At 31.5% G+C, this 23,278-nt stretch overlaps 1 pseudogene; it reads right to left on the minus strand.

Moving 5' to 3' along the window:
- Positions 1–16,713: 16,713 nt before the first annotated feature.
- LOC141505213 (small ribosomal subunit protein uS10-like) lies at positions 16,714–18,391 on the minus strand (annotated as a pseudogene).
- Between the last annotated feature and the right edge of the window lie 4,887 nt (positions 18,392–23,278).

Consider the following 23,278-nt stretch of genomic DNA (forward strand, 5'->3'; position numbering starts at 1 on the left):
AAGAATTATTTTCTTCAGTGAATTTTGTACTTCCTTTGCAATTTGGCCAATTCTAATTCTTAATGAGTTTTTTCTTTAATCAATTTTGCCTCGTTTTGTTCTAACTTGATCAAATCTGCTTTTTAAGGCATTTTCTTCCTATATTTTTCATATTTCTTTGGCCATTTATCCTAGTCAGTTTTTAAAATGTTATTTTTTCAGTGTTATTTTTGTGCCTTCTTTTCAAAGTTCCTGATTCATTTTTTAATGATTTCTCCCTCATCCTCAACCCTCATTTTGATCAAATTCTTTCTTTATGATTCTTACTTAATTTTCAAATCTTTCTTTCACCTCTTCCAGGGCATTAAAAACAATTTAATGTTTTTCTTTGATTGATCTGTACATAAGAACTTTGACTTTCTCATCTTCTGACTTTTTTTTGTTTTTTTTTTTTCACAAGGTGAATAAGGTTAAGTGGTTTACCCAAGACCACACAGCTAAGTAATTATTAAATGTCTGAGGCTGGATTTGAACTTAGGTACTCCTGACTCCAGGGCCAGTGCTCTATCCACTACACCACCTAGCTGCCCCCTGATTTTTGCTTAGATATTCAACTATAATATTTTTATAGTTAGAATTTGGTAATAATTTATGGTAATATTATTTTCTGTTGTTTGCTCATTTCTCCATCTCATTGCTTGAATTTTAGCTTATTTTTAATGTACAGTTCTGCTTTTGGGATAAAACTGATATGGTTTTGTGCAGCTGTTTTCAGAGATACTTGTAGTGATAAGTAAATTTTTATTTATTTTAAGTGGTATAATTCAAGGGAAGTGTGTACTATTCTTCTGGCCTGTTCTCTGGTCTATGAGGTTCCAAAATCACTCTTTTCTTTCCTGGACCTGTTAAAATGTCGCTGCAAGCTCTAGTGTTCTAGGACTTTTCCTGACCCATGGACTCTGACTCAGGACTTTGATCTGAGTTTGGACAAACTAGCAGTATTCTGACTCAGTAATATTAAAAAAAAAGTTCTTGTATTGTCCTTCTGACCAATTGTTCAATCTCTTATCATCTTTGGTGAGTACTTTGCAAGCATTTTTGTTGCCATTGCTAATTCAGGGCTTCCCAACTCCTGCTCCAAATTTGCTCTACCTGGTTCTATGTTGGGACAGGCTATGGCAGGTTTGTTGTGACCTTCTAAGTTTTCTTTGCTATGTGTAGGTTGAGAGGTATGGAAACTGCCACTACTACCATGGATTCAGTTACCTTGAGACCTGCTTCTGCTTTGCTCAGAGCCCTGGTAAGAGCTGTCACAATCTGGTTTGAATTGTGCTGCTATCTCACCTTGTTACAACAGAATTTTCCTGTTGACATCTAAATTGTCTTTGGTAGAAACTGGTTTCACTTGGTGATATTATAGGTTTTACTACTCCATAATTTGTTGAGAGGTATTATTTGATGGCAATTGGACTGGTTTGGTGAAGAGCTCAGGCCTTTACTTTGTCTTCCTGGTTCCATTTCTGGACTATTTTACAGACTCTTAACAAAGAGACTGTAATTAACTGACTTAAAGTTCAACCTAAATTTAACTCCATAAGTTTATTTTCTGATAATCTAATGTATTTGTGATCTTTGCAAGGTGGGTACTCTTTTCACCATTCTAGACTGAAATACAGCAAAGATTACTCATCTGTGTAAATTTTGTCTATGTCCTTCTTTAGATTCCAGAGAATGTTCCATTCAGCATGCTAGAAAACTTATGCTTGCTGTTTTCACATTAATTGTACACACAGCTCTAAAGTGATTATGCATTCTTCATGATATGTGATTGGGTTATTTTTCCATAATCACACATTCCTCTGAATATATTCATAGAGAACATCTTTTGGAGTAAAGTGTTTGTCAAGGGTCACTGTCTCATCTTGCTAAATACATTGTATTCTGTTGATGTTTTAACAAGTTCAGTATGATTCTTCAAGATTGATTCAAAACCATACATCAGCAAAAGGATGTTGCTAAGAAGGATTTAAAATTTTAAAAGCTTTAATTTAAATTTATATAAATTTTTAATTTTTAATAATTTTAATTTTTAAAATAATTTAATTTATAAATTTATATTAAAATATGATGCTTATAATTTTTAATAATTTTATTTATAAATTTATTTAAAATTTTCTAATGTTTAGTTCTCTGGAAATAAGCACTTAGTTTCCCAGTTCAGTTATCATCTCTGGACTCATTCTCATTGTGAGCAACATGTTGTGAGGAGAGTGCTGCCTGATGATGTTTGAACAGCTGAATGTCCACATGGGAAAGCTGTTTATGGGAAGTAAAAGATACAATAGTGAGAACTTAACTACCTTAGAACCCCATATAGAGACTTTAGCCATAGTAAATAGCTATAATATCATTTCAAACTTACCATTTTATAGACCACCTGGAATAACTTAGATTCTGGTGAAAGTCCTCACCAATTTTATACACATGGACTTCATCCAGTGTAAGTGAACAACTGACCTGAATAATCAAAAAGAGCAGGTCCTGTGGCAGATCCTGTACTTGTGAGATTTACTGAGGAGTTGTCCATTTCTTATTTTTCTGATATATCCTGGATAAAAAAGAATGGATTTGTTTTTCCATAATGACATCATAGACTTTCTAGATTACTTATGAAAATGTAGGTTCTGCATTGTGATATCAGATATTAACATATTGATGATTGGATGCTAGATGATGTGCTGGGATTTTGTCAAATAACAAACAGAATGTGTGGACAAGAAAATATGAATGTACCATCAATGAGACAGAACAGTTTTTCATTTGTATCCTAGAAGAGAGTATCACATTCAAAAATGTAGTCTAAATTTTCGACCCTGAGAATGTTTTCAAAACCATGACCATCCCAGACTCATTTTAATTCCATTTCATTGTAATCAGTTTTCTCTGCGATGTTACTTTTATTATTTTAGAATATTAGAAATTATTATGTTTAGGAAAGGAGCAAGAGGAAAAATTAGATGACTAATATGAACCCAGCGGGCATATGGTGTCCTCAAAAGAATTGAACTGGTACTTAGAAACTCTATGAAAATATAAAACTTTTCATACAATTAAAATCAGACCAAAATAACTGGGCAAATACCAACTGCTCATGGATAGGTCAAGTTAATATAATAAAAATAACAATTCTTCCTAAATTAAAATACTTATTTAGTGCCATACCAATCATACTTCCAAAAATGACTTTAGTGAGCTAGAAAATTTATAACTAAATACATATGGAGAAATAAAAAGTCAAGAATATCAAGGGATTTAATTAAAAAAAGTGCAAAAGAAGGTGGCATAGTATATATTTTTGGTTTTTGCAAGGAAAATGGGGTTAAGTGGCTTGCCCAAAACCACACAGCTAGGTAATTATTAAATGTCTGAGGCTGGATTTGAACCCAGGTACTCCTGATTCCAGGGCCAGTACTCTATCCACTGTGCCACCTAACCATCCCGAAGGTGGCATAGTCTTGTCAGATCTAAAATCATATTATAAAGCATAAGTCATCAAAACTGTTTGGTATTGACTAAGAAATAGTGATGAATCAGTGGAAAAGAATAGGTACAAAAGGGACAGCAGGAAATGATTACAATAATCTGCTATTTAATAAACCCAAAAAGGACAGCTTGTGTGATAAGAACTCACTGTTTGATAAAAAAAAATATTGGGAAAACTGGAAGACACTAAGGCATAAACCAGGATTGGACCAACATCTCATAACCTATACCAAGATAAGATCAAAATGTGTGCAATATTTATGCATAAAATATAATATTATATGCAAACTAGGAGAACAAGGAATAGTTTACCTGTCATATCTGTGGAAAGGAAAACAGTTTCTTTCTAAAGAAGAGATAGAGAGCATCATAAAAAAACAAATTAGATAATTTTGATTTCAATAAATTAAAAAAAGACCCTGTACAAACAAAACCACTATAACCAAGATCAAAAGAAATGCATTAAATTGGAAAATTTTTTTTACAACTAGTGTTTCTGACAAAGGACTCATTTCTAAAATATATTGATAACTAAATCAACTTTAAAAAATAAAGGCATTCACCAGTGGACAAAGGGTAGGCAAAGGCAATTTACATATGAGAAAATCAAAACTATCTAAAGTCATATGAAAAATAGCTGTGAATCATTACTGATTAGAGAAATGTAATTAAAGTATTTCTGAGATATCACCTCACTCCTCTCACGTTGGTCAATATGATCAGAAAGGACAATTTTCAATGTTGGATGGGATGTGGGAAATCTGCAACACTAATGCATTGATGGTAGAGCTGTGAAGTGATCCAAGCTTTCAGGAGAACAAAGGGCAGTAAATTATGCACATCTTTTGATCTAGCAATGCCACAACTGGGTCTATACCATGAAGAGATCATGAAAAGGGGTAAAAATCCCACATGTACAAAAAATATTCACAGCAGCTCTGTAGTTGCAAAGAATTGGAAATTGAGGGATGTCTATCAATTGGAGAATGGCTAAACAAATTGTGGTGTATGAATTCTATGGAGCACTATTGTTCTATTAGTAAATCAGGAGGTATGGGATTTCAGGGAAGTCTGGAAAAAGCTGCATGAACTCACGCTCTACAAAACAAGCAGGAGCAGAACATTATACACTTTAACAGGAACATGAGGGTGATGATCAAGTTTGATTAACCTGCTCATTCCATCAGTGCAATAATCAGGGACAACTTCAGAGAATACCATCTATATCCAGGGAAATAATTGTGGTGTTTAAACAAAGACCAACGATGATTACCTTAATTTTAATATAAATATTTTATTTGTTTTCCAATTGTATAAAATAGTACTTCATACCTCTCATTTTTGCAATGTTTGAATTTTACAATTTTGTCTGCAATCTCCCTTCCCTTCCCCCTACCACCCTCTGAAGGCAGTCTGATAATATTTTTATTGTTTCCATGCTATACATTGATCAAAATTTAATGAATTGAGAAATAAAACATCCTTGAGGAAATAAATAAAATATAAAGAGTAGTAAAATTACTAGCACATAAGACAACTTTAAAAAAATGAAGGTAGTAGTTTTTGGTCTTTGTTTAAGCAACTTTAATTTTTCCTTTGGATTTAGATGGTATTTTCCACAGCAGATAATTTAAAACTGTCCCTGATTATTGCACTGATGAAATGAACAAGTCCATCAAGGTCAATCATCACCACCATGTTGTTGACAGTCTGCAATGTATGTCTGGTTCTGCTAATCTCACTCATTAACACCTCATGTAATTCTGTTGATGTTTCCCTGAATGCCCATCCCTCCTTGTTTCTAATAGAACAATAGTGTTCCATGACATACATGTACCACAGTTTGTTAAGTCATTCCCCAATTGATGGAAATTCACTTAATTTGCAATTCTTTGTCACCACAAAAAGGACTGCTATGAATATTTTTATGCAAATGATATTTTTACCCTTTTTCATATTGCTTTATGGTGTAGACCCAGGAATCTTTTTTCTGGATCAATAGGTATGCCCATTTTTATTATCCTTTAGACATAATTCCAAATTGCTCTCCAGAAAGTTTGGATGAGCGCACAGCTCCAACAACATTTTAGTGTCCCACATTTACTACATCCATTTTAACACTGATCATTGTCCTTTCTGGTCATATTGGGCAGTCTGAGAGGTGTGAGATGGTACCTCACAGATGCTCTAATTTGCATTGCTCTAATATGTAATGATTGAGAGCAATTTTTCATATGACTAAGGATAGCTTTGATTTCCTCATCTAAAATTGCTTTTGCATATGCTTTGACCATTTGTCAGTTGGGGAATGGCTAGGTTTTTGGAAATTTGACTCAGATCTCTGTACATTTTAGAAATGAATCCTGTTTCAGAAATGCTAATTGTAAAAAAATTATTTCCCTCCTTGCTGCATTTTTTTTTATATTGGTTACAGTGGATTTGTCTCTGCAAAAGCTTTTTAATTTAATGAAGTCAAAATTATCTTGTTTGTTTTTAATGATGTTCTCCATCACTTCCTTGGTCATAAACTGCTTCCCTTTCCAAAGATCTTACAGGTAAACTACTCCTTGATCTAATATATTGGTTATAATATTGTTTTTTTTACATCTAAATCTGGTATCTATCTTATCTTGGTAAAGGGTGTAAGGTTTGGTGTTATCCAAGTTTCTGCATAGTAACTTCCAATTTTCCCAACAGTTTAGATTGAAGAGAGAGTTTTTAGCCCAATAGCTTTACTCTTTGGGTTTATCAAACAGCAGATTACTATAATCATTTCCTTGTATTGCACCTAGTCTATTCCACTGATCCAGCAATCCATTTTTAGCCAATACCAGACAGTTTTGATGACTGATACTTTATAGTATAATTTTTTTATCTCATAGGGCAAAGCCACCTTGTTTTGCATGGTTTTTAAATTAAATCCCTGGAAATTCTTAACTTTTATTTCTCCATATGAATTTTCTTATAATTTATTCTAACTCATTTAAGTAATTTTTTGGAATTTTGATTGGTAGGGCACTAACAAGGAGTTTAGATTTGGTAGAATTCTAAATTTTATTATATGATCTCAAACTATCCATGAGCAGTTGATGTTTGCCTAGTTATTAAAAGCTGGTTTTATTTGTGTGAGAAGTGTTTTGTAATTGTTTTCAAAAATGTTTTGATTCTGCCTTGGCAGATAGACTGCCAATTATTTTACATTTCCTTAGGCTACTTTCAATGGAATTTCTCTTTCTAGTTCTTTCTGCTGCATCTTACTAGTCATATATAGAAATGTTGAGAATTTATTTTATATCCTGCAACTTTGCTACAGTTGCTAATTATTTCTAGTAGTTTTTAGGTAATTTGGGGGAATTCTATAGGTACACCATCATGTCATCTGCAAAGACTGAGAGTTTTGTCCTTCCCAATTCTAATTCCTTCAATTTCTTTTTCTTTTCTTAGTGCTGAAGCTAACATTTCTAATACAATATTGAATAGTAGTGATGATAATGGGCATCCTTGTTTCACCCCTGATCTTATTGGGAATACCTCTAGCCTCTCCCCAATTGTATATGAAGCTTATTGATGGTTTCAGAAAGATACTGCTTATTATTCTAAGGTACAATACATTTATTCTTACACTCATTTTTAGTAGAACTGGGTGCTGTATTTTGTCAAAGGCTTTTTCAGCAACTATTGATGTAATCATATGATTTCTGATACTAAAAATTTTCCTAATATTAAACCAGTTCTGCATTCCTAGGATAAATACTATTTGGTCATAATCTACTATCTAATTGATAACTTGCAGTCATTTTTCTAAGATTTTATTTAAAGTTTTTGTATGTATATTCATCAGGGATATAGCTCTATAATTTTCTTTCTCTGTTTTAATTCTTCCTGGTTTAGGTATCATCACCATATTGTTGTCATAGAAAGAGTTAGGCAGAGTTATGTCTTCATCTATTTTCCCAAAGAGTTTATATAGAATTGGAGTTAATTTTTCCTTAAATGTTTGATAGAATGCCCATGTGAATCCATCTGGCCCAGGACCTTTTTTTCCTTAGGTAGTTGAATAATGGCTTATTGAATTGCTTTTCCTGAGAGAGGGTTCTAGAGGTATTTAATTTTCTCTTCATTTAACTTGGGCAACTTATGATTTTGAAAACTTACGTTTATGAAAACTTACGTTTTCAAATTTATTGACACAGTTTTGAGCAGAATAATTCCAAATTATTACTTTAGTTTCCTGCTCATTGGTTGTAACTTTGCCTTTTTCATTTATGATACTAGCATTTTGATTTTCTTCTTTCTTTTTTTAATCAAATTGATGAGAGGTTTATCAATTTTATGTTTTTTACATAACACAAACTCTTCATTTTATTTATTACTTCATTAGTTTGCTTGCTTTTGTTTCTATTAATTTCTTTTTTAATTTTTAGAATTTTTAATTTGATATTTAATTGGTGGGGGTTTAACTTATTCTTTCTCTAATTTTTTAGTTACATATTTAGTTCATTGATTTCTTCTTTCTCTAATTTATTCACATTAGCATTTAGAGGTATAATATATCCCCTGACAACCAACCACCTTGAGTGAATCCCATAGGTTTTGGTAAGTTTTTTCATTATTGTCATTATCTAGGATTAAATATTATTTCTAAAATTTGTTGTTTGGTCCACTCTTTTTTTTAAATGAGGTTATTTTGTTTCCAATAAGTTTTGGTTCTATAACTCCCTGGCCCAATATTGCATATGATTTTTATTGCATTATGATTTGAGAAAGATTTATTCACTATTTCTGCCTTTCTGCAATTGATTATTAGGTTTTTATGCCCTATTGACTGGTCAATTTTTGTGTAAGTGCCCTGTACTGAAGAAAAAAGTCAAAGTATATTCCTTTTTACACAAATTCAATTTATCCATAAATCTATCATGTTTAGGTTTTCTAACAATATATTTACCTCCTTAACTTCCTTATTTTTTATTTTATGATTACATTTATCTAAATCTGAGTGGGAGGTTGAGGTCTCCCTCTAGTAGAATTTTGATGTCTATGTCTTTCTGTGGCTCTTTCAACATCTTCTCTAAGTATTTGGATGCTATATCACTGGGTTCATACATTGTTAGGATTGCAATTGCTTTATTGTCTATGGTAACTTTTATTAGAATATAGTTTCCTTCCTTATCTATTCTAACACTATCTATTTTTACATCTGCTTTCTCTGAGATAAGGATTGCTGCCCCTGCTTTTTTTCACTTCAGCTGAAGCAAAATATATTTTGCTCCAACATCTGCTTCAAATGAGTTTCCTGAAAGCAGCATATTGTATGATTCTGTTTTTTAATCCACTCTGCTATTTGCTTACATTTTAATGGAGAGCTCATCCCATCCACATTCAAAGTTATAACTACTAAATCTTTATTGCCCTCATGCAATCTTGCCCCTATATTTTTCCACTTTTTTCTCTGTTTCTATATTCCCCAGTATTTTTGTTTCTGAATATCACCACCTTCAGGATGTTTGTTCTCCTATATACCTTCAAACTGTAAAAAAAAGTTGTCTTATGTACTATATAATTTTGATATTTCTAATATTTAATTTCTTCTTCAAGTATATACTTTTTCATCTCAGCACATTCAATTTTATTCAAAACAAAGCATAAAAAAATGTAAATATTATCAGATTGCCTTCTACGCGGTGGTAAGTGGGAAGAAAGGCAAGGTAGGGGAAAATTGTAACATTCCAAACCTTACAAAAATGATAGGTAGAAACTACTATTTCAGATAATTGGAAAATAAATGAAATATATATTTAATAGTAAGAAAAAGTAAATCTCAGAAGGTGTTATTGCATGTCCCTCTCATGCTTAATTTGTGGCCAAGCTTTGTATATTTTATATCCATGGGAAACTCTAAGCAGAGTTGTTCATTTTTTTTTTTATTTTTTACTTTTCTGGTAGTCCAATAAAAACTGTCAAGGGCCACAACAGTATTCAATACACATTCATGAATACAGAGTAACCCACAGTGAGCACAATAGGCTATTGAGGCCTGTGACTGCAGGTTGAGCACACCTGCTCTAAAGGGTTTTTATCTCACTATATATAAAATTATCTGAGAAATATTCATAATTGAACCACCTTTTTATGATCTATAGATGCCTAAATCAAACATCTTTACCTGGTTTAGATAACCTTCAGAATGTGCTGCAATATTCGCAGAACTTGATGTAACAAATACAATTGGACAAGCAGATAGAAGGAACCAGAAGAACTAACTGCTCTTTCTCAGATTACATTGATGGATCTTCATCCAGAATGTAACAATTATTAGTAAGTGTCCCTTAGGGCCCTGTCCTGGTTGTCATTTTATTATTAATTTAATTTTTAATTATTTTCCTCCTTCCTATTTTTCCTGTATTCCATTTTGAATGGTGAAGATATTAATTCTTACAGATGTGATTTTTATCGCTATGCTGATGATTCTCAAGTTAACTTGACTAACACTAAGTTTTCTCCTGACCTCTTATATCCAACTGCTCATTAACTCTCTTAAACCAAATGACACAAAGAAATCTATCTTTCCCTCCATAAATCTTCCTTCTTGGGGCAGCTACGTGTCTCAGTGGATAGAATACCAGCCCTGGAGTCAGGGGGACCAGAGTTAAAATCTGGACTCAGATAATTAATAATTAGCTAGCTGTGTAACCCTGGAAATGTTTCTTAACCGCATTGCCTTAAATAAAAATAAAAAAAATCTCCCTTCTTTTCCAGACTTCCTTATTTCTTTCAAGGTAACTACCTGCAATACACCACAGACAATCAAATTTATAACTTAGCTGTCTATTAGAACTTTTCATTTACAGTCACTTTATATAATCTAATATGTTGCTAAATCCTATAGATTTTTTTCTTTATAACATCTTGAATATAATCTCTACCCCTTCCTCCCCTCTGAAACTATCACAATCATGATGTAGCACCCTATCATTCCACTTCTGAAATATTGCAGAAGCATGCTGGTTCCATTTCAGTTCCTCCTCCTCTAGTGTCAAATGTATCTTCATAGTGTATAAATATGACCATGTCATTCCTACATTCATTAAACTTGTTTGGTTTACTATCATGTAAAGGATAAAATATAAAATTCTGCCATTCAGAGTTCTTCACAACTTGTTTCCATTTTAGTTTTCAAATCTTCTTATACTTTACCTCCACATTTTCTGTGATCCAGGGAAATTGACTTGATAGTTGTTCCATGAACTAGGAATTTTGAACAAAATTTTGACCATTCTCCCTGCTTTTTCCTCAAACCTGTAATTCTCTTATTTCTTATGACTGTAACATGGATTCCTGGTGTCCTTAAATTCCTATATAATGCTCCACCTTCTATAAGAAGGGTACAAAAATGGTACTTATGCTTGTCCTTAGGGTCTACTTAAATGAAATGGAATTATCCCTCTTCTTGCAGTTAGTTTTCCGTGATGATTTTGACAGTCTATCTTACTAGTATGTAGTAATAGAATGAATTGGATCATTGCCTTTTTTAAGTCAGAAAACACACGTGGAAAAAGTCAGTTACAAAATGAATAAAATGTCTTTTAATAATTTATAACAAAGTCATTTGCTTAAGAGTTGATAATTATTAATGATATCCTGGTTAATGACCTAAAGGGAAATATTTCTTTAATAAAATTTCTTCTCTTATCTCAGAAAAATGTATAAGAATATTTCATGAATATTTTTTCACTCTTCAGATATAGTTTAATAACATTTTTCTTCCTTATATTCATCTTTCTGAATATTTTCCTCTCCCTGCTAAAATATAAATATATCAATTTGACTAATAATAACACTAAAACCATCCAAAATATTTCATATGACAAAGAAGTAAAAAACAATTTTAAAATTATTTTTCCCAAGATAGGACCTACGACTGAGACAATATCGAGTTCTCCATTGCTCTGACTGATGATTTTGAAAGTATGATAAGGAGATGTTGACATGGTCAGAAATGGGAGAAGTGAAAAATACAAAACACCATGAGGTAAAATTTGACTGACACCAGGATTTTAACACCAAGTCAATTAAGATAAGAGACAAAAGAAACAGAAAAAGTTGTTTTTATTCATTACAAAATATTTGTTAGAAAAAGGATGAAAAATAGATGGTATCATCGGGGGAGAAAATGGGGTTTCCAAAAATTCCTGATCTTATTCAAAAACTCCCTCACACTTATTATTACAAGAAAGCAGAGTATGCTTCAGAGGTTTTTTATCTAACTTTGCTCAGTAGATATCTTTAAAATGTATCTACTATTGAAGACTCTGAATACCTCTTTATCCTAAATGGAAAGAAATTTTATTTGGAATGTAAAAATAATTTCTCTTTTTCCAGAGTCATATAAAATATAATGTAAAAAATCAGTAGTAGGTAGATTCAACTTACCTGCATTCAAGTTTTGTAGATTGTGAGTGTAGTGGTTACAGTCAACACCACAGAGAGGACAGGAACTCCCTTAGATATTAGAGTAAATCAAGCTTCTAAATGAGTTCTTGAACAGCAGAATTCACAAAAAGAAAGACTATAACTTTAAGATAACTTGGAAGGACTATAAAAAGGTGTCTTTTTCAATCAGGTGGAATGGGAGCAAAGGTAAACTCAGGGAACAGAGATGAATGCAGGCTGTAGGAAAAGGCATCAGGAGGCACTAAGCCAGTGGTTCAGCAAACAAAGGGTAGAGTGGGTCAGTTATGAGGTCTCCCACCTCAGCACTGAAGGCAAATTGCAAGCCCCAGATCACTAAAGCAACCAGCATGATTAGTTCAGGCAATTCAGTCATCCTGAGCAAGCCAATACCTGATGTCCTAGTGCAAAATATCAATGAGCAAGTCCCTGGTCCTTAGCACAAGAAAGGAGTTAAGGAGGGCAATAGAATTTAATAAAAGTTATATATGATAAACCTTTGGAGAAAACTGAATAGGGATAGAAAGAAAAATGCCATTTTTTTTCTCAGTGATATATGAAAACTGCATAAAATTGCACGTGTAGAGTATCATTAAATGAAGGAAGACAGTAATATTAAATACATCCTTCTCAGATCATGATGACATAAAACATTATGTGTAATAAAGAGTCAAGAAATAATAAGCTAAAATTAAGTAAAAGAAACAACTTAATTATGCATGGATATAGCACAATATCCTAGAAACAAACATAATTTCATACATAAAATGACATTAAGACATCATAAAAATTAAACACTTGTGGGATACATTCAAAACAACATTAAAGGGAATTTTAAAAATTTAATGTTTACATGAATAAAATAGAGAGAGTACATCAATGAATTGGGCAAGCAATTAAAATAGTTAGAAAAAAAGAACTTAAAAGCCATCAATTAAATTCCAAATTAATTCTGAAAATCAAAAGAAAAAATAATAAAAGTGAAAGAAAAAAACATTGAATTAATAAATATAATTAAAAATAGTTTTATGAAAAAAATTATAAAATAGATAAAACTGGTTAATTTGTTTTAAAAAAAGAAAAAACCCAAATTACCGGTATCAAAAATGAAAAAAAATATATTTGGTCATTAATGAAGGTGAAAATAAAATAGTAATCAAGAGGCTTTTCCCCCACCCTTTATGCCAACAAATATGAAAATCTAAATGAAATGGATATTCACAAAATTACAAATTGCTCAGATTAATAGAAAATGTAGTCAAATGCATTAAAAATATTTTTTCATAAATAAATTGAATAAACCATCAATTAACTCACATAGAAAATATCTCCAAGACCAGATGGATTAGCAGATGAATTCTATCAAACATTTAATGGGCAAGTAATTCAAATTGTATATTAAATAAAAGAAAAAAAGTAGGTGAAGTATGAGTCCCATCAAATTCTTTTTTATGAGACCAAAAGGATCCTTACACCTAAATCAGTAAGAACCAAAATAGAGACTTATTTTCCTAATGAATATTTTAAATAAAATATTAGCAAAGCGTGTTTAGGAGTTATCACTAGGATTATACACTATGCACATATGGGATTTATAGTTGAAATTCAAAGCTGGTTCAAATATTAGGTAAGTTATCAAATAATTTACCATATCAATAACAAAGCTAATAAAAATCTCTATGATTATTTTCAATAGTAGCTGAGCAAGTTTTTTGACAAAATACATCACCCATTCTTATTAAAAAAACAGTAGAGATCATAGAAATTAATGGAATTTTCTTTGAAATGAGAAGCAATATCTATCTAAAAGTAAAAGTAAATATTATATACAGGGGATAAACTAAAAGTCTTCCCATTAAGATCACAGTTGAAATAAGGATAACTCTTATCACCACTATTATTTAACAATTTACTAGAAATGTTAGCTTGAGCAATGAAAGAAAAATAAATTTAATGAATTAGAATAGTCAAAGAAGAGTCTCATATGAGACTAAGTATTTCTCAAAAATACAGTGATTAAAAACAGTCTAAGACTTGTGAGTCAAAATACCATCTACATCCAGAAAAAGGATCAGGGAACCTGAATGCAGATCAAAGCATACCAGTTTCAGTTTAAGAAAAATAATTGTATATTTTTTCTCAAAGTTTTTTTTTTACCATTTTTTGCTAATTCATCATTCACAACATATTTCCATATACGTATATATGTTTAACAAAATGTCAGATGTATAACCTATATCAGATTGCCTACTTTCATAGGGAGAGAGAGGAAAGGGAGAGAAAGAGAAAAAGTGTGGAACTCAAAAATATCACATAAATAAATACATAAAGCTTCATTTACATATAATTGAAAAAATAATATTAAAATAAAAATAAATTGTGTGGACAAATCATTTCCTTCCATTTAAATTTTTTTTTCCATTTTCTTTAGAATTATCCTAGTTTATAACTACTGACTATCAATGCATCTATTTCTACTTATTGTCAAATTTTCAAATATATATATATATATATATATATATATATATATATGTAGTTGAAAAACAATTACAGAGACTTACAGTTAAGGGTGACATGAATACGACTTGCAAAATCTGCACCTAATAGTGTGCATAACTTTCCTAACACAGAGGACTTTTTGATGGTATGTATTGCTAAAACCATAGAAGCCTTGGTAGTAATTACCCCAATCTACTTTTCTCATTAGTTTTGCTGTGGGGGGTTACTAATTTTTCTTTTATAAATGTGTTTAATGTTAATTGCTCACTGAACCATCAAAGTCCTGGTAGAAATAGATCAGCTATGTGACTTTGAATGCAATTCATACTTTGTCTCTCTCTTCCTCTCTCACTCTTCCTCTCCTCCCCACACCTGCCCCTCAGCCCCTTAGAAAATAGAAATGCATACTCACTGACATAACTTGATTTATGTGATTAAAAGATCAGGGTGGGGGAGGATACAATCAACAAGCATATTTTACAGAATAACATTTTTATTTCCATTCATAGGAAAAGGACATTACATTTGCTTTTCTTCCATCTGTAAAACATGAGAATATGCAATTTGGAAAGGCTAGGCATATGATTTTAATTTATAGATTTGGGAATTTGTTATTTTTTAAAATATGTATTAATTTTGCAAAGCAAGTATTATAGAATCATGTTGGATAACCTAATTTAGAGTGATTATATAATGCTAATATTAAATATACTTTTCATTTTTCCAATTATTAAAGAAGGTTTATCAAATGTTTATTTGCATGTGATAATTTTTAGCTTTTTAGGCACTTAATAGATGACTAAATACTGAAAGGAATGACTTAAATAGACAATTCCAATCTTAACTCCCCAAAAAGTTTTTTGTAAGGCAATGGAGTTAAGTGACTTGCCCAAGGTCACATGGGCAATTATTAAGTTTCTGAGGCTGTATTTTGACTCAGGTCCTCCTGACTCCAGGGCCGCCAGCATATATATATATAAATATATATATATACATATATATATATATATGTATATATATATATATATATATATATATATATATATATATATATATATATATACATACATACATACAGAGAGAGAGAGAGAGAGAGAGAGAGATGATATGCGTGGCTCCACCTAGCTGCCCCCAAGAGTTAATTATTTACAAAAAAATTATTCTTTTAAAAGAAAGAGGTTTTTGAAAGGTCAGTTTTCCTACAGGTTTGTGTACTGATATTTTATTTTTTTAAGGATGGAATGAAATTGCAATGCTTTAAGTACTTTATAGTACATTGAAGCTGCTCAATGTATAGTAATTGCTAAAACTTGGCAAATGAATATAAAATATCTATCATCTACTATCTATTAGAAGAGAAATGTAGGTTAGTTTCAGATATTGCCTTCAAAGAGTCTAAAACATAATTCAGCCTGAAAGTAGAAATCACATAAGCTTCCAAGATGTTGAGAGTGAAATTATATCAAATGGTGCAAGATTTAATTTTCAATTTAAAATTTACGCTCCATATCTTGTATTTAAAAAAATAACAGGGATAAAAAAAGCATTCTAGCAAATGACTGTGATATTAATCCTGATTCATTTCACTAATATGGCAGATTTCTCTGTCTGTCTTGTTCTCTCTATCTTTCTATCTGTCCTTGTGTTTGTTTCTCTCTCTCCATGATTCTATATTCAAACACACACACACACACACACACACACACACACACACAGAGAGAGAGAGAGAGAGAGAGAGAGAGAGAAAGGTGTATTTTAAACTATTTCTCAATTAGATATAAATTTTACTTTTTTTAGCTTTGAGTTCTAAATTCTCCTTTTTCTTCTGCAAATACTATTTCCTTGAGAAGGCAAGCAATTTTCAATCTGTTATGCATATAGTCACAGAAAATATATTTCAATAGTAGCCATGTGGTCAAGGAAAACACAAACAGTAAAAGAAAATCAAAAAAGTAAAATGATTATGAAGTGATTTATATTAATGATTCATCCTAGCTACTGCAATGTATAGGTAACATTTGCTATCATAAAATTGATTTTAATCACAGTCTTGTTCAGAATAGATTGATCTTTCACAGTTTATTATAATTGCAATAGTGCTGTTATTGTATATGATGTTCCTGCTGTATTCACTTCATTTTACATGAACTCACAGATCTTTCCAGATTTATTGGGAACAATCTTGTTCATCATCCCCCCCCCCTTTTCAATAGTTGCAATAAACTTGTTAAAAGAGATGACTGATTAGGCATCTGCAATGGTGACTTCAACTTCCACACCTAGTTCAATGCTGATAGAAGTGATCTGTTAATAATTTCAGGAGGATTGTGTACATCTAAAAGATGTTTGTGAATTCTCTTCTGGAACCAATTTCAGGCCTTTGAACTTTCACCACAAGGAGTTTCTCTTGTGATACAAAGTGTCTTCTTGGAAATTCGAATAGGTCCCTTCACATTCAGGTTCTTTTCTTTGGCTCTTCTAATTAGATCAGCACTCACTTCCTTAAGTGACTTCACATTGCAGCTGATAATGCTGATTTGACTCCTTCAAATGGCCTCTTCTGGTTCCAGGAGTGTCTTGTCTGTGTCGGAATGCCATGACAATGTAATGTCTTCCTGACTGGGTTATTCCTCATTGTAAGTGAACAGTAGTGAGTCAGGAAGAAGGGAGCTAGGGGCTGCAGCAATGGTATCTTCACCAAAGAGTCCTCATTTCCCTTTTAATGACATCCTTTCAATATCTGAATATTTAACACTTAAAAAAACTGTGGTAAATATTTTTACAGAGATAGGTCTTTCTGCCTTTTTCTTTGATTTATTTAGCATGCAGTACAATATTACTGGCTCAAAGAGTGTGCAGCACTTTACAGGTATTTGGTCATAGCTCCAAATTTTTCTCCAAAATGGTTGGGCAAGTTCCCAAGTCGAACGAAATGCATCAGTACCCTAATTTTTCCTCCTCTCTTCCAGGATTTTTTTATTTTGTTTTTTGTTTGGTGGTTTGATAATTAGGTTGTTAACCTACCCATGAGCAATGGTTAATTTTACAGTTTTTATGATTTGCCCTTATTTTTATGACAAGTGTTATCATTTGATTAGATTGTGTGGTTAATTTTATCTACTGCTTGAAACGGGAAAATTGGTTTTCATCACTAGCATATTTTTTCTATGTCCTCCTATAATTCATTAGTGTTTCTTTTAAGAATTTGGATAATGGGGTGACTAGGATCACGCAGTGGATAGAGAACTGGCCCTGGAGTCAGGAGTACCTGAGTTCAAATTTGGCCTCAGACACTTAATAATTACCTAGCTGTGTGGCATTGGGCAGGACCCTTAACCCCACTTGCCTTGCAAAACCCTAAAAATACTTTGCATACTATATGATTTGATGTATATATTTTTAAACCATTCCTTTCAAGTAGTACTTTTTTTTGCTTTTCTTTTGTCAAAGAAGAAACAATGTATTCTCCTTCAGGCATTTATTTTACCTCTTCAGGTGTCATTTTCAAGCATCTTTCTTATAAACAATAATTTTTAATACTGCATTTTCATTTATAATGCATTCTACTGCTTCAAGTTTATGATTTTTTAATCCTGTTCACATTCACATTATGATAACTATAAATTACCTTCCATTCTTTCTCTTCTGTACTCTTTCTCTTTGTATCCAGTTTCTCTTATAAAGACTGCTTTGCATTTGATCACTGCTTTCTTGTATGTGTCATCCCTTGACCAGTTGCCAAGTCCCCTTACTATCTCTGACTTGAGAATCCCAAAGCTGGTGCTGCTGCTGCTACTACCCTCTCATCCCATCACTGGCAATTCATTTATAAGGTCTCCAAGCCAGCTGTTGCCTCATCTCATAGACTTCTCTTTCTTACCTTCCACAGTTTCTTGAACTGACATTTTGTAGGCTCTTCCATTCCAACCTTTTATTTGAGCCTCTAGCAAAAATTGTTTTAAAGTAAATATTGGAAGAGTTCAGTTGAAAGAATATTTTCCAGAATAGATCTCTCAGGATTGTCCTGGATCATTAAGCTGTTAAAGGGAGCTGAATTCATCATAGCTGATCATTTACAATGTTACTATTCATGTGTACAATTTTCTTCCGGTTCTGCTTATTTCATTGAGCATTAGTTCATGTGTCTTTCCAGGCTCTTCTAAACTCCTACTTCTCATGGTTTCTTTTAGAACTGTTGTGCTGCATCACATTCATATTTGTAACTTGTTCAACCATTCACCAATTAATGTGCATCCCATCAATTTACTATTGTTTGCTCCTACAAAAAGAGTTACTATAAATAAATTTATAAATGTGAGTCTTTTCCTGCCTTTTTAATGATCTCTTTAGGATATGACTTAGCAGTGGTTTTGTTGTTTCAAAGTTTATGGCCAGTTTTACTGCTCTTTGGGAGTAATTCTAAATTGCTCTCCAGAATGATTAGATAAGTTCACAAGTCCATCAACAATGCACTAGTGTCCAACTTTTCCCATATACTCATTTATACTGATCTTTTATCTTTTTTGTCATTTCAAACAATCTGATAAATGTGACTTAGACCCTCAGAGTTGTTCTAACTGCATATCTCTAATCAATATTGCTTTGGAGCATTTTTTTCATATGATGACAGATAATTTTAATTTCTTCATGTAAAAACTTCCTCATTGGGTTCTTTGACATTTGTCAATTGGAGAATGACTTGTATTCTTATAAATTTGACTCAGTTCTCTCTCTCTATATATATATTTTAGGTATGAGATCTTTATCTAAATTACTAGTTGTTTCATAACTTTTTGAATTCCCTTAAATCTAGGCTGCTGGTTTTGTTTATACAAAAATATTTTTTTTAATTTAATGTAGTTGAAATAACATTTTTTTTAGGTTTTTGCAAGGCAAATGGAGTTAAGTGGCTTGCCCAAGGCCACACAGGTAATTATTAAGTGTTTGAAACCAGATTTGAACCCAGGTACTCCTGACTCCATGGCTGGTGCTTTATCCACTGCACCACCTAGCCACCCCTGAAATAATCTATTTTGCAATTTATAAAATTGCCTATCTCTTGTTCGGATATGAATCCTCCCCTTTCCATAGATCTGATAGATAAACTATTCCTTGTTCTCCTAATTGACTTATAATATTACCCTTTATGTCTACATCTCATTTGAACTTCTCTTGTTACAGATTGTGAGATGCTGGTCTATGCCAGCTTTTTGCCATATAATTTTCCAGTTTTTTCAGTTGCTTTTTCTACATAGTGAATACTTATCCAAGAAGCCAGTGTATTTGGATTTATCAAACAATAGAATACTACAGTAATTTACTACTGCTTCTTTTGTACCAAATCTATTTCATTGATCTACTTCTCTATTTCTTAAACATAATCAGGCAGTTTTGATGACTAATTATATTTTTTGATCTTGTAAATCTATTCTACCTTCTTTTGCATTTTTTCATTAATTTCCTTGATGTTCTTGATCTTTTCTTCTTACAGAAGAATTTTGTTACTATTTTTGTTAACTCTATAAAATAAATCTTTTGGTAGGTTATATACTTTTGTCTGAATAAGTAATATAATGTAAATAGAATTATAATTTTTATTTTATTATTAGCTCAGTGTGCCCATGTTTAATTAGCAGGGTTTTTTTGAATTTTTAAATCTGACTTTATTTGTATAAAAAAGTATTTTGTAATTCTGGTCATATAGTGTCTGCATTTGTTTTGGAAGATAGACTACCAAGTATTTTATGTTGTCTATAGATGCTTTGAATATAATTTCTCTTTCATTGCCTTGCAGCTGTGCTTTGCCAGCAATAAATAATAATACCTATGACTTATGTTCATTTATTTTATACATTGCTATTTTGCCAAAGTTGTTCATTAGTTTCTTAGTTGATTGTTAAGAGTTTTCTCATTATGTCATATTATCTGCAAAGAGTGAAAGTTTTGTTTCCTCAATACTTTTTTAATCCTTCATTTATTTTTCTTCTCTTAAGGCTAATACTAACATTTCTAATACAATATTGGATAATAGTGGTGATAATGGACACAATTATTTCACCCTTGATCTTGTTTGGAAATCTTCAAGGTTATTTACATTATACATATAATGCTGATGGTTTTATATATTTATCCTACTTATCAATTTACATAAAATTAAACTTATTCCATTTTTCCATATTATTGTTAATAAGAATGGGGGCTGTACTGTGTCAGACTTTTTCAGTTTCTAATGAGAGATTTTTGTTCACTGAAGTACCACCTTATACCTATCAAACTGGCCAATAGGAACAGAAAGGACAATGATCAATACAGGAAGGGATGTGGAAAATCTGGAACACTAATGCACTATTGGTGGAAACGTGAACTCATCTACCCTTTCAGGAGAGAAATTTGGAATTAAGCCCAAAGGACAATAAAAATATGCATACCATTTAAAACATTTTAACCAGTAATACCATTCTTGGGTCTATACTCTGAAGAAATCATAAAAAGGGTAAAAAAATCAATTGTAAAAATTATTCATAGCAGCTCTGTTTGTGGTAGCAATTTTTGGAAATTAAGTGAATATCCATCAATTAGGGAATGACTGAACAAATTGTGTTATAAGTACATTATGGAACACTATTGTTCTATTAGAACCCTGGAGGAATGGGAATTCAGAGAAGCCTGGAAGTATTTGCATGAACTGATGCTGAGGAAGATGAGCAGAACCAGAAGAACATGGTATACCATGGTATACCAGAAACATGGAGTTGATGATCAATCTTAATGGACTTGCTTATTTCATCAGTGCAACAGAGACAATTTGTGATAGACAATGCCATTTGTATGCAGAGAAAGAATTGTGGAGTTTGAACAAAGACCAAAGACTATTACTCTAATGGCAAAAATTATCTTATTATAGAATTTTGTTGTCTCTTATACTTTATTTTTTTCCTTTAGGCTATGATTTCTCTCTCAGTATATTCAATTTGGATCAGTGTTTAGCATGGAAACAATGTAAAGACTATCAGACTGCCTTTTGTGTGGGGTGGGGGAAGAGAAACAAGATTAGAGGGAAAATTGTAAATTTCAAAAATAAATCAATTAAAAATGCAAAACAATTAATTTTGATACTATACCACTTGATATATATGTTTAGTACTGATACTATCTCATTTCCTATGACATCTTTTTAGGAAAATGTATTTCCCTTACTGCTCTATTTTAATTAGGTATATTTTTGCTTTATCTGAGATCAAGATAGCTCTCTCTCTCTCTCTCTCTCCATATATATATATATATATATATATATATATATATATATATATATATATTATGCATATATATGCATATGTTTATATACATATATATGTACAGTATGATATTGTTATTTATATGACAATATTATTCTTTGAATAAATAATTATGTCACATTTTCAGAAACAATTACAGAGATAATTCCAATAGATAAATACAGGATGTTTAACTTGCCAGAAAAGTCAAAGAAATGTGAATCCTCAGAATTAAGTTAATTATTGTTTTAAAGATTCATGAATATTTGAGTATTCTTAGTTTTGGAGCATGCAATTCTCAAAGTAATCAATTGGAAAACCTAATATGCTTAAAATTTTCAATTTATTCACCCTAATCTAGTTTCTCTGTGAACTAAGTTAATTGCTTAAATAGCTTTGGGTATTAATTTCTTCATCTATTCAAAAAGAGGTGTTAGACTCCTAAATTTAAATATACTTTTCTAATTTCTGAGATTAATTTGAATTTTCTACTCATTTCCTTCAGATATAAGCATACACACAAGATTATGTATATCAATTACATTTTCCAGGGAATGAACATTTTTGTTGCCCATTGGGCATAATTCCAAATTGCTCTCCTGAAAGGTTCAATGAGTTTACAGCTCCACTAACAATGCATTTGTGTCCCAGATTTCCCATATCATTTCCAACAATGATCATTTTCCTTTCTGGTCATATTGGTCAATCTGAGAGGTATGAAGTGGAATCTCAGAGAGGCTTTAATTTGCATTTCTCTAATAAGTAATGATTTAGAGCAATTTTCCATTTGACTATGGATAGCTTTGATTTCCTCATCTGCAAAGTACCTTTGCATATCCTTTGACCATTTGTAAATTGGGGAAACCTTTTTAGTTTGTTTTTAAAATAAATTTGATAAAATTCTCTATATGTTTTAGAAATGAGTCCTTTTACAGAAAACCTAGGTGTAAAAGGTTTTTCGCAATTTATGCATTTATTTTAATTTTAATTACACTGATTTTGTTTGTGCAAAACTTTTTAATCTAATGTAATCAAAATTATCCAGGTTCTTTTTAATGATGTTCTCCATCTCCTCCTTGGTCATAAATTGCTTCCCTTTCACATAGATCTGACATGTGAACTATTCCTTGTTCTTCTAGCTTGCTTATAATGTTGTGTTGTCTTTTATGTCCAAATCATTCACCCAGTTTGATCTTATCTTATATAGGGTGTGAGATATTGTATAATCCAAGTTTTTACCATAGTAACTTCCAATTTCCATAAAAGTTTTGTTTAATCAAACAGATATTATTTATCCCAAAAGGTGAGCTCTGTGAAATTAACTTTTCCAAATTTTTGAAGGAATTACAGTGATTTTCCTTTACTCCCATGCTTTGTTTATCATCTTGATACAGAACAATAAAAATATATAATGTCACAGCATTCAACTTTTCCTATGGTAATCTTTGTAAACTCAAACTTTATAAACTATATAAACAATTCAGTTTTGTTCAATATCAAAGTATAAACTTTTTTCAAGAGGTAGAGGGGAGAAA

This window comes from Macrotis lagotis, chromosome 1 (assembly GCF_037893015.1).
Source record: "Macrotis lagotis isolate mMagLag1 chromosome 1, bilby.v1.9.chrom.fasta, whole genome shotgun sequence".
NCBI lineage: Eukaryota > Metazoa > Chordata > Mammalia > Peramelemorphia > Peramelidae > Macrotis > Macrotis lagotis.